General features: G+C 40.6%; 1 protein-coding gene across 19 annotated transcripts in view; it reads right to left on the reverse strand.

Annotated features, from left to right (window-relative positions):
• PIP4K (phosphatidylinositol 5-phosphate 4-kinase) overlaps positions 1–15,658 on the reverse strand; it is a 1,849,876-nt gene that overhangs the window by 1,811,731 nt on the left and 22,487 nt on the right. The window contains exon 1 of one of the 19 annotated variants that reach the window (XM_067758115.1): positions 6,627–7,007. The exons of the other annotated variants lie outside the window; for them this stretch is intronic. The gene's annotated coding sequence lies outside the window, so the exon portion shown is untranslated. Of the gene's footprint in view, positions 1–6,626; positions 7,008–15,658 lie in introns of those variants that run through there. 19 annotated transcript variants of the gene reach the window in all.

Genomic DNA, 15,658 nt, shown 5'->3' on the forward strand with positions numbered 1-15,658 from the left:
CAAAGCAAGCCTAATGGGTCAAATATTCGTGACGACACTGATAGAATATTTCTTTTTGTGGCCTTTATTTTATGTGAGTGTCGGTCGATTTTAAAATTTATTACGTCCTTTTTCGGTACTCCGAGGGCTTTGATTGTGCCGGTATCATCCACTTCCAACGACTTTTCCTCATTGTCGTTTTTAAATTGGAGTGCCACTTTGCAAGGCTGAATCCCCCGGCTCTTAAAATCGTAACGACCTCTTTTTGAATTTGTTGCAACTCATCTATGTTGTCAGCGCCCGATAGCATGTCGTCCACGTAAAACTCCTCATGGATTACCTTACAACCTAGTGGATATTGTTCGAAGTACATATCGCTTAACTCCTTCAAGCATCGAATGGCTAAATACGGTGCAGGCGCTGTACCATATGTGACAGTGTTTAGGCAAAATTTTTGGATGGGGTCTAGTGTGCTTTCTCTGTACAAAAGGAGTTGGAATCTTTTATCATCGTCATTGATGACTACTTGCGACTATCAGCGGTAATTACGTATTTGTGACAACGAAAGCGGTTAAGGCGCTAAACAACTCTGGTTGAATGGTGGGACCAACCATTAATGTATCGTTTAATGAAACTTTTGTGGAGCTTTTGCATGACGCATCGAAAACAACTCGTAGCTTGGTGGTTGCGGCGTCTGGTCTTAAGACGCATTGAGACATATGACCTAATTTGATGTATTCTTTCATAAACTCTTTATACATGCTATAAACTTCCGGGGTTTTTTTGTAATCGTCTTTCTAACGAAAGGAATCTTTTTTGAGCAATTTCGTATGTAAACCCGAGACTTGATGGGTCATTTTTGAAGGGTAGTTTGACCTCAAATTGTCCGCTCGGCAAAAATTTGTAAATTTTCTTTAAAATGGGCTTCACATTCTATGTGTTCAGGCGTTAACTTTAATTCGCAACTTGCAACCTCCTCTAATTCCCAAAATTTTTTAAGTGTCTCATCTATTTCATTATTTCTTTCACCCAGGTCTTCAGCAGTGGCAACTGTTAAATCACAAATAGCTTTTTTCATTTTTGGGTTAACTTTACATTTTCCTGAAACAATCCATCCCACTTGGGTCTTTTATAAAGTTAGTAACTCAGCGTTAAGCTTTATTTGACCCACTGATAATAGGCTGAAGAAAATGTCAGCTCCCATTAAAATATCAACCTTCTGCCGTTTGAAAAAAAAATGGATCGGCTAGTTCTATATTTGAAGGAATGTTAAAATCTGTCGTAGTAATATTGCCTTGTGGTTGATACCCTGAAATTGACTTAATGACCCACAGATCTTCGTATTCATTTATACGGGACTTAATGGAAGTTGACACTTTTCCCTTAATATTGGCTTCAATTTGCCCAATGCCAGCTATTTGCAGCTGTTTGCGCTCTTTTTTCAGTCTTAGTCTTTTGGCTGTTTCTTCGCTGATTAAATTTATTTGCGACCCTGACTCTAATAAGGCTCGAGCTATTATGTATTCACCGGTTTGGCTTTTAATTTAGATCACTGCAGTTGCTAATACGACTACGTCTTCTGAGACCGAGACAAGGCTGACTGCACTATGTGCCGGATAAGTTACGGACGCAGCTTGATATTTGTGTAGCAGTGAATTATGTGGGCGTTGGCAAACCCGACATCGTCCAGCCCGACAACTAGACACGCCTTGACCTACTTTTAAACAATTGATGCAAAGCGCATTTTTCTTTGTGAAATTAAATCGATCGGTCACGGTTAAATTGGAAAAGCTCCACAATTTGTAATAAAATGATCCTTTAGTTTGCAATAAGAGCATTCATTGACCTTTGCTTCGGAAATGGTGAATGAGGATTTTTCAGATCTCTTTTCTGTTGACTTATTTTCTTTGAGCAACGAGGGCCTATTATTTTTATGGTCATTAACTTCTAAAGACTGACAGCGCCTGATAAGAACTTTAGCGCAATCATTCCATGTTGGCAGTTTAGAGTAATCAAGTTGATCATTCCATTTTGCTCTTGTTGCACCATCAACTTTAGACATGGCTAAATGAATAAGTAGCGCATTTGTTATGTCCTTATCGTTGCCTAATGAATTTAATGAATCATATGTGGCTGAAATCGTATCGACGGCATTACGGAGGAGGGACGCATTTAGCTGAGAAATTTTTGGTATACTAAACATTTGCTCCCCTCACTAGGGTAGGCACCTTGTCGTTGGTGTGAGGGCTTAGCCGAACTCCATAGCGCCCGACTATGAGGCGGAGCTATTTAGGACTGACAACTTCGCCGTTTCGCCTCATAGGAGGACGGCGGGATGTCGGTGACCAAGAACTGCCAACCCCCTAATCCAGGGTGATATGCGAACCGTGCCTATTGGACGATTTGCAGCCAGGGGATAAATTCGGCTGTATTCGAACGGAGCCTTCCCGACACCGGGCCACCTCGGGAAGTATTTATGGCCTTACCACAGTGAGGGGCGCTGCTGTGGCGGACGGTTCTTTCCCCGTATATAATACTGGACCGCTGAGCCCGCCTTGTCCGGCAGGTGGTCGTCCGACCAAGATGAACGACTCATTACCTGATTGTAATAAGGAGGATGTAAAGAGGACTGAGTCGCAATCCAAGGACGACAAATACGAATTAAGCGATGCGTCGGACTCGGGAAGCGAGAGTAGTGCTGATTCAATGAACTCCGTTTTGGAGAATCACACAAATGAAAACGGAGTAGAGGAGTGGAGAAGGGTACAGAGCAGAGGAAGTAAAAGAGCTCTCTCGCAGTACCGTGCTGCACTAAGAACTGTACAACGCTTGGGAGCAGTGGTCGACCCAACAGAAGTGGAGATCGAGCGCTTGGTATGGGCCCATGAAGCGGTAGCAGTAGGTCGAAGGCAGTTCAAAAGGTTTGCTGCGAGAAACCCTCGGTTCTGCAACCGGTACAAGGAGGAAGAAGCGTCGAATGGCAGAATGAAGAGGCAACGTTCGGCGGAAGGCGACAAGCCTGCTTTCAAGAGGCAGAAAGGACCCAGTCCTAGAGCCGCGAGGCAGGGCAGTCGCATAGACAAGACAAGTAGGCCCAAAACTGTAAGACAGATGGGCTCCAATAGCAAGGTAGCAACTACCTCGAAAGCTGCGAGACAGAGGGAAGTTCCAACTACGGAAGTAGGTGATAAGCCAAAGGAAGATAACGCTAAGACTCCGGCTTTCTCGGAGGTGCCAAAGGGAGATAACAAGATGAGTGATGTGGCAAAGCAGTCACTGACTGTGGCGCTGGTTGATCGTAGCAGTCCTTTCGGACAAATGACTACTGAAAGGTGGAGATCTGTGTAAAGGGAGCTTATTAGCTTAATGCTTATGATGATGCGGGAACAACCAAGTAAGCCCCTTCCAACCTTTTATTCGGGGGGATGGTATAATGGTGTGAAGATGATAGCGTGCGACAACATCGCGAGCTTGCGGTGGCTGGAGGAAGTGGTTCCAAACCTCCAAAGCAAGGCACGAACGCGCGGTTTGAGGTGGTGGATAAAGCGCAAATCCCCACGGTATCAAAAGTTAAGGTATGGATACCATGCGTGATGAAGTCGGAGGATACACTGCGACTTCTGCAGAATCAGAATCCGAACATACCGACAAAGGATTGGAAGGTACGGCCTGCAGTATACTGCGCTGATCCGGAAATAATCAGATCCTACAGGCTGCCGGATTACTGTAGCGTTTTCAAAGCGGAAATATTAGCCGTAACCAAAGCAGTAGAAACCCTGGAAGAGAATAGCTTAAGCTGCAACCGTGTTAACTTTTATATTGACAGTCAAGCAGCAATTAAGGCAATAATCTCGCATAGCACAGCATCTAAATGCGTGTTAGAGTGTAAGCAGTCTCCGGAGAGGATCGGGACAGGGAGAAGCATACATCTATATTCGGTCCCAGGGCATATGGGAATAGATGGGAATGAAAAAGCGGACGAACTAGCTAAACAGGGCGCATCCCTTGAAGCTTGCCCCGTAGACGTCCCAATTCGATTGGGCGATATTAAGCGAAGGCGAGAGGTGCACATGATCGACCAAGCGGGAAAGGCGTGGGTTCAAGCGCGGGGCTGTAAAGTGTCGAAGATTATGTGTAGGTCTTACAACCTTAGGCTAACACAGTTGCTTCTATCATTAAAAAGAGAGGACTGTAGACTCATGATGGGTATTCTGACTGGACACTGCCTTCTGGCGTCACATGCCTTTAAATTAGGCTTGGTCAGTGATAGCAGATGTAGGAAGTGCGGGTTGGAGGAGGAAACGATCGAGCACGTTCTGTGCTCCTGCCCTGCACTTGCCAGGCTAAGACTCCAGCTATTAGGAGTGATACAGCTGTCAGATCTAGAAGCAGCAAGTGGCTTAAGTCCGAGGAAGCTTCTAGTACACATAGGTCCTGGTTTTTGATAGGGTTTTTCAGGTTGGTCGTTAAAACAAACTTCTGGTAACACTACAGACTCAGTCAGTCTATGTGAGGTCCTCATGGACCGGCCAGTTCAACCTAACCTAAACATTTGCTCTACACTGTCAAAGAATATTAGACACTTTTTGTCATATCTTTCCGCTAAACGCGCTAATGCCTTCGGGTAATTTTCGGTAGTGACTTGAAACGCCTTTACTGTATGCAGAGCTTCACCAGATAAACAGCTTAATAAATGGTTGAACTTTTCAATGTTCGAAAGAGACGTCTCATCATGAACCAATGTTGTAAAAGTCCCAATAAAATTTTTATAATCTGCATATTAGCCGTTAAAATTTGGCAGCTTTAAATTAGGTAAGCGATTAACGGGTGCAATTGTGGCACTAAACGTAGTTTCCAATGCTGTACTATCATGCCGTCTATTTTTGCCTAACAACGAAAACAACTTGGATTTTGTTCAAACACATAACTCTTCAACTTCACCTCGCTTTTCATCTTCAGAGTCGATTTTCTCTATTTCGGTTTGATATGCCATAACTTGATTTATATATGAGTTTAGAATGTCTAACCTACATTCAAGGTCTATTGGGTTCCATGACGTTGAAGAATCATCAAAAATATTTTTAATGCGAGTTATATTTTTACGAGGAGAGGCACGCTGTTGTTTCAAAGTAGCAATAGAATTTGCTAGTGAATCAGAGACGTTTTCATTCAGAGCCATTTTGAGCAGAATTAATGGCGTTTTCTTTTCTGAAATATATTGTTGCCTAAGTAAATGGTAAAGCCTTAATAGAGTTACTCCTACCCCAGAAAATTGTCAACATATATAGTGCATACAAAGAACATTTCAACTCACCATATTCACTCATATCACAAATCACACAAGAAGATTGCGCATTGCGCATGTAAACATTAGATCAGCTCTTTTTTATGGGCAATTCTTACGTCATTTTCCTTTAGCTCTTGTTTTTTTTCTTTCTTTCATTCGCTCAAACAGTCAACTGTGACGTAGTTGCGCAGAACGAAGCAATTTTGAACTCATTAATGCGCAATCTGGGTACTCATATTAACAGAGTATATGTGGAACTTAAGAGCGAATTGAGAGTTTCACAGAGTTGCACTGTCACACCGCCATTTTATGCAGGGTAAAATTGTAACGCTTTTGCGTTGCGAGCAGGCAACAATTTTCACAAAAGAACGAAAAACCCCGTAAAGGCGTTGCCTGTTTTATAGAATAGAACAACAACACTTGCACGGCGTTCAAAAAGCCAGAAAAGAAAACGCTATAAGTAAAAATCAATGGATAACCTGAAGCAATAGGCGACAACAATTGAACTGTATTCTATATACACTTGTACACAAATACTAAACTGTATTTTATAGTGTAAGTTTGCTTCGATTTGTTCTCCAAATTATTACGAAAAGATTTACAATAAACCTTTGGCTCAACTATCAACAAATTTTCGATTTACTTTTATCAAAATTCTGCTCAAAATTTCTGAAGTTTAAATAGGGGTTCAATATCCCAATTTTATATCAAACAACTATTAATCAGGATTTCCATGTAATAATTGGGTTCCAATAACGCAATGTTATATGAACTATTTTTTAAATTCCCATTCCCAATAACCCAATACCAAATTTTCAAACTGAAAATTATTTTTTATCAAAAGATGGTCACTCTAATGCAACATCAGTATACCAATTTAGTTTGGATTTTAGCTGTTAGTAACAATTGCTTTTGCATCGCCGTATGATATATTAAATTGTATGATTTCGCTAACGGGTCTCTATGAGGAAATATGTGAGCATCTATGCACACCTATATGTGTACATATATAGTACTAATGCAGGTGTTTAAAATTACATGTATTTCGGAATGTGCATGTCCAATAGCAAAATCGCGCGTTAATTTTCGTAGCCGGATTTTTAACATTTACCGCTCTCTTATAAACCTGCTCTCCTGTTGCAAATTTATATTTTCAAGTGGCGTTATATATAATTTTTACCGGTGCTTATTTAATAAAATGCCGCTATTTTTCTGATTTAGAACTTCTGGAAATGTCCCTTTATAATTTAGGCCCTTTCTTTCCTTTATTAATTTTAATTTTGGTTTCTATTCTATTAATTTCAATTTATGGGGCTTCAATTTATTAATTTTAATTCAATAGCACGAAGTCCCAACGTACCACCAAATCTTTGCTTTATCAGCAACAGTACCAAAACGCCAAATCTCCAGCAACTTTTGCACCAGCGTAAATCGCAATACGCAAACACCAAGTTTTTGCTTTTATTAGCAAATATGTCACCAACAGCACCGAATTTCCAATCGCCAAATCACCACCAAGTTTTGCCAATATTTATGTTGGAAATCGCAACGACCAGCACCAAAGATTTGCTTTTGTTATAACACCAACCGCAATCAGCAACAAGCTTCTTTTTTATTTTTATATACCCACGCAGCTGTGCTTATTAATGTCTCTTTTTTTTAACTTTTTTAGTCTTCACTTTCTGCCATCAGAGTATAAATTTAATTGATAAGCGAATTTTTCTTTTCGCTGTTCTACAAAATTTAGTTATAATAAATGAAATGTATTATTTGCGATATAAATAGCAGGAACTCAATCGCTTATTGTTTTTAGCACTAATTTAAGTGAACTAGAATTAATTAAACAATTTTTGCGTCCTGTCACGGTCGCCAAAATGTTTCCGCACTAGTTTTTACGGACTTTACTAAAAAAATTGCCGAAAATTAAAGTGCTTGCTGCTTGCTGTTCAACGATAACTGAATTCATTTATTTTATTTCAAAGAGTTACAAGCTACCAAGTGAGAGCATGTACATATGTGTATGTGCAATATGAGTAGGATAAATGTGCACGTACCTATATATTTATGTATTGCGAATTAATTGCATAAATGAAGTACATATGATTCAAATGAGAAAATGAGTATTTAAATTTTAAATTGAAATGAGAATAGATGTATAAGTGTTTGTAACCACATAAGGGTGCATTCATATAAAATATAAAGTTTGATAATTAAGGCATTGCAGAGTGCAAACAATTATTAATGATTAAATGTATGAAATATAATAGCGAAAGTGATACTTATACGTATTAAAGTTGTTCTCCAACAGATACAGATACATTTTGTCAATTATGGATCGTTTTTCGAGATGGCCAGAAGCGTATGATTTAGAGGATATTGAGGCTAAAACTGTTGCTCAATGCTTGGTTAAGGAATATGTTTCGAGATTTGGTGTACCAACACGAATTACAACAGATCAGGGTTCTCAGTTTGAGTCCCTTCTGTTTCGTCAACTTTGTCATTTTCTAGGTGCTATAAGAACAAGGACATCACCCTATCATCCTCAAGCAAATGGGATGGTTGAGCGTTTTCACAGAACGTTAAAGAATGCAATAAGATGTTCTGACAATTCAGTTAATTGGACGGAAAAATAACCATTGATTTTATTGGGTGTTCGGACTACCTTTAAAGAAGATATTCGTGCTACACCAACTGAAATGTTATATGGTGAAAATATTAAGGTTCCAGGAGAAATCTTTTCGACAGCACATAACAACACAAATGCAGATCCGTTAGATTTTGTTAATAAAATTCGTGAGCATTTTAAACACATTCGTTCCGAGGAAAGAAAATCTACCACAATCACGTCGTATATTCCAACTGATTTAAAGTCGTGCTCACACGTATTTATTCGTATAGATAGAACGAAGAAAAGTCTGGAGCCTCCGCATGAAGGTCCTTACGAAAGACATTTTTGGTCAAGAAAAATGATAACAATGTAAATATATCAATTGATAGGCTAAAACCAGCTTATATAGTTTCGGAAAACAAGAAGAAAGTTGTAAACTTCAAAGCATGACTTTTGCGCTCCTTCTTTTAGAGGGGAGGTAATGTAACGGACATTGTCTACTTTATAGAACAAAAACCTTTTTTAATTTTAAAATAATAAAATTGTCCTCTTTTTAGGCAAGTAAAATACTTTATAAAATTTTCTTAAATTTTAGAGAGATATAAAAATATATTCAAATTGTGAAGATAGCTTTGCTTTTAAAAGGTGTTCTGCGCAAAAATACTATGGATTCAACCCCCCGTTTCGGAGGGAACGCGGGTCATTTTTCGGTTTTTCCTTAATAGCGACTGCATAGAGCTACAGCAAGACATCTTGGAATTGATAAAATGGTGTAATAGTAACGGTCTTTTCTTGAACTTCTCCAATTGTAACATTATCACATTCACTCGGAGAAACGCATGCATAATGAACAGCTATTAGCGACTCATTCAATCGTACAACTACTGTTAAGGATTTAGGAGTATACTTAGACTCGAAGCTTAGATTCGACTTTCATAGGGAGTACATAATCAGTGCTGCCAATTCAAAACTCGGCTTTCTCAAACGTAATTCCAAAGACTTTTTTGATCCGCTAACGCTGAAAAGTCTATACATTAGCCTTGTAAGATCCACTTTGGAATATGCTTGCATCATTTGGGACTCAGACTTTGTAACACATTCCAGCCGGTTAGAAAGAGTTCAAAGGAGATTCACTAAATTCGCCCTTCGACGAATGTTCACTTTTGAATCGATGCCATATGCACTAAGATGTAGAATTTTAAATATTCAGTGCCTTAATATTCGAAGGAAAATTTGTGGTATTTTCTTTATCAAAGACATTTACGACAACAAAATCGATTCTCCGGAACTACTTTTTCTTCTCTCCTTCTATGCACCTGAAAGGTGTCTAAGGGACAAATACATTTTCTACGTTCAAACGAGTAGAACGGATTTTGGAAATAATGAATCTATTCACAGAATGATCTCCTTATGTAACTCTGTTTGCAATCATGCCGATTTTAACTCATGTAAAGAACATTTTAAAGCTGATGTTATTGATTACTTTCTTTTCAATTAATATGTTTCAGTATTCCTATTAATATATAAATGTTTTACATGTAGTTTTATTTAAGCCGTAGCGAATTTTTTACAAAAATTTTTGTTATAATGTCGTTGTATTTATAAATTGTTACCATATATTTTGCTATCTCGATAATTTTTGTTTAAGTTGTTACATATCTGTGAGGACTATGTCCAGTAGATAATAATAAATAAATAAATAAATATCTTTTGAATGAGTTAAAAAATATAATTTCTGCTTTCGGATTCAGAATCTTGACGAAAATACGCGTCTTTGGGTACCTTTTTCGACAAGTTCGACGCGAATTTCAAGTGCAAAACTTAACTTGTAATATTACCAAATTTCGGAATTTAAAAGCTTTTTTTTCATAAACTAGAGTTTCCTAGAGTTCCGAATAATTATTTTGGGTAATTCTATACGGAGCATGTCACCGCTAATACGCGTCCAAAAATATCGAAAGAGGCGTCAAACGACGCGTCTTGACATCAGTATTAATAATCCGAATTTTAACTCGTTCAAAAGATATTAACGAAAAACCGAAAAAAATTCCCGTGGGTCCTTCCGAGACCGGGGGTGGTATTCTTAGAATTTTTGCGCAGAACAACTTTTTGTGTTGGCGGCCTTCGGCCGCGATTATACAAAACTACCCTGGGTGGGTCCAACACCGGTTTGGAGACCAAAATTATATCCGCGCAAAACACTTATGTTCACAATTTTTTTTTGTGGGTAAAACAACGTTTGACACCTCTCTCGATATTTTTGGTAGCGTATTAGCAGTCGAACCCTCAACTAGACTTTTACCACACCTTTCTGCATTGGCGGCCTTCGGCCGCACTTATAAAAAATTACAGTAATTCTATACGACAGCATGACACTGCTAATACGCGTACAAAAATATCGAGAGAGGTGTCAAAAGACGCGTATTGACCTCGACAACAATAATCCAAAGGCGGAAAAGAAAAAATGTTTCTCTGTCCGGAGATACGGTAAAAGTTTAGTTGAGGGGTCGACAGCCAAAAATATCGGGAGAGGTGTCAAAAGACGCGTATTAATCACGACAACAATAATCTGAAGGCGGAAAATAAAAATTTAGCGCAATCATTCCATGTTGGCAGTTTAGAGTATTCAAGTTGATCATTCCATTTTGCCCTTGTTGCACCATCAACTTTAGATATGGTTAAATGAATAAGTAGCGCATTTGTTATGTCCTTATCGTTGCCTAATGAATTTAATGAATCATATGTGGCTGAAATCGTATCGACGGCATTACGGAGGAGGGACGCATTTAGCTGAGAAATTTTTGGTATACTAAACATTTGCTCCCCTCACTAGGGTAGGCACCTTGTCGTTGGTGTGAGGGCTTAGCCGAACTCCATAGCGCCCGACTATGAGGCGGAGCTATTTAGGACTGACATCTACGCCGTTTCGCCTCATAGGAGGGCGGCGGGATGTCGGTGACCAAGAACTGCCAACCCCCTAGAGATATACGCCGCCGATTTTGGTCGTTTTTCGCACGCCGCCGCCGAATGTCAAAAATATCGGCGCGGCGGCGCGGCGTCCGGCGCGTTACTATATTTTCTACTCGTTTAAGACTGTTTAGGCCATTTATTGTTCATGTCGAAAATTGGTCGGATATGGTCGAAAGTATTATGAACGGATGCGCATCACTGCCAGTTATAAGAAACTAATTGCGAAATTTAACTCTTTATAACTATTCAAAAGTTATTTAAAATAACAGGCGCTTTCGATGTCAGCTTAACACGAACTTTGCATCACCCAATTCAGCAAGTTATTAAAACATAACACTAAAAGACAAGTTATATAATAAATTTATATGCTCACTTTGCATTTTTGAAAAAATTAATAATGAACAATTAATTCAAATAAAATGAACCAAGGCGAACATGTTTTTAAATTGTCTTCAAGAATAAGCGAAATCAGTGATGCAAAATCCTTTGGTAGGTTCTAGGGGCATAAACACTCCTTTGAAATTATTCTTACCTCATACTTATGTTGAGGATATATGTACTTGAGAGAAGGGTTTGAAAAATCACTAAGTCTTGCATTCAAACATCTGTGGTTTATTTGCGAAACTATACAATAGCGTCTGAAATGTTAATTTTGATTTTCACACTTCATCCTTCAACACCCAAGTCTCCCGGTTTGACATTTCCTAAAGTTGACGGCCCTATCCAAAACTAGTCCCTTGGAGTGAATCACATTGATTATAGCCTATCAACCAAGTTTAAATATCACCTACACGTTACGGCTCCTTTTACAAATGTGAACACTTGGGCACATATATCTACCAGGTGAGGCTTTGTCCTTCGCAAGAACAGTCAAAGTGGTGAAGCAAAAGCTTCCCCAAGACAGTGGAATTAATGACCGTGTGTGATACTATCCTAACGTAGTGGACAGTCGAACTTGTCTGAAAACTGAAGCTACGCGGTCATCCATAATGAGCTCCTATATCGTAAGGCCGGAAAACAGTAGTTAACAACTTTCAACTTAAAATCCGTCGACTTTCATTCTAAATTTAATTTAACGAAGACTATTGAAATCAATGTTGTGAACACAAACGTCTGCAATCTTTGGTCTACATTTTAAAAATTTTATCTAGGGTCCTTGTAAAATTTTAATAATGTAGATGTGCCGAGGATTATACGATTTTCACCCATGTCGCAATGACATCCACTTAGACTGCTTATGATTTCGAGGGCGGCATCCTTGGACGAATAGTCACTCCCTAACGTTTCAAGGTGTTTCTCTGGTGTAGCTCGGCAGCATAGCGCGACAAAAGCATCCGTTGGAAAGTGTTCGGAGCTACACCTAGAGCTTCTAGGAAAGTGACGTCGACGAAGGTATGAGTTCGAAATCGCAGTCCTATAGCTTCTGTACTGGCATATGGTGTGAGGCTCAGGAGGCGTGGTAGCGACTGGTGGTAGGGATTCCTACTGTTCGCACATCGGGAATTGTAGCTTTTAAAAACAGCCGAAAAAACTGGAGGCGCCCTGTGCCACGTGAGTCATGAGTATTAATAGACCATTAATCCCAAAACCAGCAACCCTAAGTCGCCTTTATGCGTGACCGCCAAGGAGCGACAAATGATTTAAAGAAATTGTGTTCGCGACGATTATTAGGAGTTAACCCTAGGTGAAACTACGCTTTGCACGAGATATACAGGCAAAAGTGTGACTATTTTATGCATCTCTATTTCTTTTCAGCAGACTCAGTAGTACCAATTCCAAAGACCGGGGTTAGGTTCGAAGTCTCTCTGGAGCAAGCGAACGAGGGACAATCCCTTCGCAAGGAGCTACTCCTGAAAATGTTTGAAGAGTCTGCGAGATTTTGATGCAAAACCCCCGGATCTTTCCGAAATGGCCAACACGTTGATTTCCTTAAATACATATAAACAAAACCTTTCCTAAATATTATTTTTTTAAATAGAAAAATCAAGCTTTTAACGTAAGAACACCGGCGTACGCCGGTATATAAAAGAGCCTACGCCGCCGCCGCCGATAAAGTGATCGGCGTAAACCTCTACAACCCCCTAATCCAGGGTGATATGCGAACCGTGCCTATTGGACGATTTGCAGCCAGGGGAAAAATTCGGCTGTATTCGAACGGAGCCTTCCCGATACCGGGCCACCTCGGGAAGTATTTATGGCCTTACCACAGTGAGGGGCGCTGCTGTGGCGGACGGTTCTTTCCCCGTATATAATACTGGACCGCTGAGCCCGCCTTGTCGGGCAGGTGGTCGTACGACCAGGATGAACGACTCATTACCTGATTGTAATAAGGACGATGTAAAGAGGACTGAGTCGCAATCCAAGGACGACAAATACGAATTACGCGATGCGTCGGACTCGGGGAGCGAGAGTAGTGCTGATTCAATGAACTCAGTGTTGGAGAAGCACACAAATGAAAACGGAGTAGAGGAATGAGGAAGGGTACAGAGCAGAGGAAGTAAAAGAGCTCTCTCGCAGTACCGTGCTGCACTAAGAACTGTGCAACGCTTGGGAGCAGTGGTCGACCCAACAGAAGTGGAGATCGAGCGCTTGGTATGGGCCCATGAAGCGGTAGAAGTAGGTCGAAGGCAGTTCAAAAGGTTTGCTGCGAGAAACCCTCGGTTCTGCAACCAGTACAAGGAGGAAGAAGCGTCCAATGGCAGAATGAAGAGGCAACGTTCGGCGGAAGGCGACAAGCCTGCTTTCAAGAGGCAGAAAGGACCCAGTCCTAGAGCCGCGAGGCAGGGCAGTCGCATAGACAAGACAAGTAGGCCCAAAGCTGTAAGACAGATGGGCTCCAATAGCAAGGTAGCAACTACCTCGAAAGCTGCGAGTCAGAGGGAAGTTCCAACTACGGAAGTATGAGATAAGCCAAAGGAAGATAACGCTAAGACTCCGGCTTTCTCGGAGGTGCCAAAGGGAGATAACAAGATGAGTGATGTTGCAAAGCAATCACTGACTGTGGCGCTGGTTGATCGTAGCAGTCCTTTCGGACAAATGACTACTGAAAGGTGGGGATCTGTGGAAAGGGAGCTTATTAGCTTAATGCTTATGATGATGCGGGAACAACCAATTAAGCCCCTTCCAACCTTTGATTCGGGGGGATGGTATAATGGTGTGAAGATGATAGCGTGCGACATCGCGAGCTTGCGGTGGCTGGAGGAAGTGGTTCCAAACCTCCAAAGCAAGGCACGAACGCGCGGTTTGAGGTGGTGGATAAAGCGCAAATCCCCACGGTACCAAAAGTTAAGGTATGCCCATGCGTGATGAAGTTGGAGGATACACTGCGACTTCTGCAGAATCAGAATCCGAACATACCGACAAAGGATTGGAAGGTACGGTCTGCAGTATACTGCGCTGATCCGGAAATAATCAGATCCTACAGGCTGCCGGATTACTGTAGCGTTTTCAAAGCGGAAATATTAGCCGTAACCAAAGCAGTAGAAACCCTGGAAGAGAATAGCTTAAGCTGCAACCGTGTTAACTTTTATATTGACAGTCAAGCAGCAATTAAGGCAATAATCTCGCATAGCACAGCATCTAAATGCGTGTTAGAGTGTAAGCAGTCACCGGAGAGAATCGGGACAGGGAGAAGCATACATCTATATTGGGTCCCAGGGCATATGGGAATGAAAAAGCGGACGAACTAGCTAAAAAGAGCGCATCCCTTGAAGCTTGCTCCGTAGACGTCCCAATTAGATTGGGCGAGATTAAGCGAAGGCGAGAGGTGCACATGATCGACCAAGCGGGAAAGGCGTGGGTTCAAGCGTGGGGCTGTAAAGTGTCGAAGATTATGTGTAGGTCTTACAACCTTAGACTAACACAGTTGCTTCTATCATTAAAAAGAGAGGACTGTAGACTCATGACGGGTATTCTGACTGGGCACTGCCTTCTGGCGTCACATGCCTTTAAATTAGGCTTGGTCAGTGATAGCAGATGTAGGAAATGCGGGTTGGAGGAGGAAACGATCGAGCACGTTCTGTGCTCGTGCCCTGCACTTGCCAGGCTAAGACTCCAGCTATTAGGAGTGATACAGCTGTCAGATCTAGAAGCAGCAAGTGGCTTAAGTCCGAGGAAGGTTCTAGTATTTGCCAAAAGGACGGAGTTATTTTATAACATAAGTCCTGGTTTTAGATAGGGTTTTTCAGTTTGGTCGTTAAAACAAACTTCTGGTAACACTACGGACTCAGTCAGTTTATGTGAGGTCCTCATGGACCGGCCAGTTCAACCTAACCTAAACATTTGCTCTACACTGTCAAATACTATGTTTATACGCATGCATAAGTCGTTTTGAATATATACGGGTTCACTCAAAACGCATGCATAAACTAAATTTCAATTCGCTTTAAAAGTACAAAGTGTTTTGACTTACACTCGTTTTAAAATCGGTCGTTATTATCTCCAGACGCATGCACAGAGCGTATAAACACATCTAAAGAATAATAGACACTTTTTTTCATATCTTTCCGCTAAACGCGCTAATGCCTTCGGGTAATTTTCGGTAGTGACTTGAAACGCCTTTACTGTATGCAGAGCTTCACCAGATAAACAGCTTAATAAATGGTTGAACTTTTCAATGTTCGAAAAAGACGTCTCATCATGAACCAATGTTGTAAAAGTCCCAATAAAATTTTTATAATCTGCATATTTGCCGTTAAAATTTGGCAGCTTTAAATTAGGTAAGCGATTTACGGGTGCAATTGTGGCACTAAACGTAGTTTCCAATGCTGTACTATCATGTTGTACATACTTGGATTTTGTTGAAACACATAACT

This window comes from Eurosta solidaginis, chromosome X, assembly GCF_040869045.1.
Source record: "Eurosta solidaginis isolate ZX-2024a chromosome X, ASM4086904v1, whole genome shotgun sequence".
Taxonomy (NCBI): Eukaryota; Metazoa; Arthropoda; class Insecta; order Diptera; family Tephritidae; genus Eurosta; species Eurosta solidaginis.